Genomic DNA, 2,500 nt, shown 5'->3' with positions numbered 1-2,500 from the left:
GTCCACGCGGCTCTCGCCAGCTCGCACGGAGCGTATCTACGTATTCAGCCGTCGACAGCGACCGTCATTTGAATACGCAAACTGGAAAGGAAGGCTGCAACGGAAATGTACGGATTTTTCGGTTTCGGCTCGAAATGTGTCGTTTTCGTAATTAATTTTAATCGGGTTTGCGAGCTTGTGTTTCTGGTTAAAGTTTGTTGGGTTTGGTTTGTTTTAGGTATAAAATACAGCGGCTTTAATGTTACTGTTTTACCTGCTGTGAATTTTTTATAAAGTCCAAGTTAAAAAGACTTTGAAATGGTTGCTGACGTTTATTTATTTATTTATTTATTTATTTATTGGAACACAATACAGAGAGTTAACAATACATGAACAATATTATATATAACACAAACACAGAAAACAGTTAACACTCCAAAAAATATGTGTCCACAGCATGCAAGTAGTAGTTAATTAGGTACATTTAATTATTATATTTAACATATTAATTATATTAATTAATTTAACATCAGATTACATTTTTAAATATTAAAAAAGTAAAGATAATAATATATAAGTAAGTAGGTAATATAATTTGATTCAGATTATTATTAAAATTAAAATATGCCAGAAAATTTGAAATTCTTATTAATACTGATTATTTATTTGAGTTCTTTTATGGCGGTATAGACGAGACGACGGTAGGTGGGATAAGAGTTCCAAAATATGTCAATATCACAGTCAGTTGTGTGGATTTGATTGTAAAGGCGACACAATCGATGCACAGGGGAGTTATAACTAACATTGATGCGACAAGTTGATACGTAAAACAGTTTAAATCGACGACCAGACCTAGTTCTACAGTCTAAAGCAATCTGCGACAGCACAACCGTATCAATTTTATTATTTACAATCTTGTAAAGACAAAACATATCTAATAATCTTCTACGATTCTCAAGACTATCAACTTTAAAGATTGCCAATCTTGACTCATAGTTGTTCAGTTTATACTTATAACCAAATCTAAAACTAAGTATTCGTAGGAATCGTCGCTGCACTGACTCTAAGGTTTGAATATGTGTATCATAGAATGGGGACCAAATCACTGATGCATATTCCAGTATACTTGTTTGTTTGAAAAACGTTTATTCATCAAATAATACAATAAAAACATACATTATACCCCAAACAGCAGTACTGTTTCTCGGGGAAGATACACTCTAGAAAAAAAAAAAATATTTATACATAACTAGCCATTATACCAAAGCCTACAAATAACATCTAAGTTAAAACTTAGTAAACTGTGCGGATACAATATAAGTTAAAATAAACATTATAGTTTAGTAATAATAACGGATCACAACTGTTTTAAAAAATGACTTTTAAGCAGCTTTTTCATTATTACAAACTTAAATGGTATTACACTTTTAGTTGCGTCACTCATTTTGTTAAAAATTTTTGGAATTATGTATTGCTTTGTTCGTTTACCATACTCATTGTTAACTTTAGGTACAAAAAACTTCGCCCTGCTTACTTGTCTGGTCTTTATCTTTCCTACAAACTGTGTTTTATACATGTTTGACCAATACTCTTCTTTCGCTAATTCAAAGTGGTATTTTTTATCTACTGGTAATATTTTACAATGCATAAATAGTCCCTCATAATTATCTCTAAACTTTCTTTTAATGTTTTTATCTACCAAAAGTTTTATAAAGCGGAGTTGAAGCTGTTTTATTTTGTTTATGTATGTTTTAAATGATCCACCATATATAACAATGCCATAAGATATCAAAGAGTCTACCAAGGCGAAATATAAACAATACAGGATTGATCGCGGAACAAAATATTTCAATTGATTAAATTTTCGTAGTAATATTCTTAATTTATCAGTTAAACTACTAATGTGTTTTTTAAAGTTAAACTTATTATCTATAATAATACCAAGATATCTACATTCATCAACCTGGGCAATCAAGGGACATTTACAGTTCATACAATTGATGTGCAGACACTCGTAGCTATGACCTTTTAATAATATTTTAGTGTCTTGTTTTTTATGCGTAGAAGAAATACACATTACATTTGTCTTTTTTACATTGAGTATGATGCCGTTATCGTGAGCCCAACTTGTTATGTTGTCAAAATCATCCTGTAAACATTGTTGGATTACATTCACATCCTTATGATTATATAGAAGACATGTGTCGTCGGCAAACATATATATCTTGCAATGTTTTATTACATTAGGCATACTATTAACGTGCATAATATAGCAGGCGGGCCCGGTCACTGACCCGGTCGCCACACCATAGCTGACATCCTCGCACCCTCCCGTATGGTTATCCACTTTTACGGTCAATTTCCTATGTGATAAATATTCTCTAAACCAAGAGTTCAGTCTGCCCCGAATTCCACAGGACTCCATAGACTTCAGGAGGACATCATGATTCAGCGTATCAAATGCCTTCCTGAAGTCTATGAAGATAACACCGACATGTTGTTTGTTATTTAAGTAGTTATT

The sequence above is a fragment of the Plutella xylostella genome, chromosome 21, assembly GCF_932276165.1.
Source record: "Plutella xylostella chromosome 21, ilPluXylo3.1, whole genome shotgun sequence".
Classification (NCBI taxonomy): Eukaryota; Metazoa; Arthropoda; class Insecta; order Lepidoptera; family Plutellidae; genus Plutella; species Plutella xylostella.
This window is presented reverse-complemented; position numbering follows the sequence as displayed.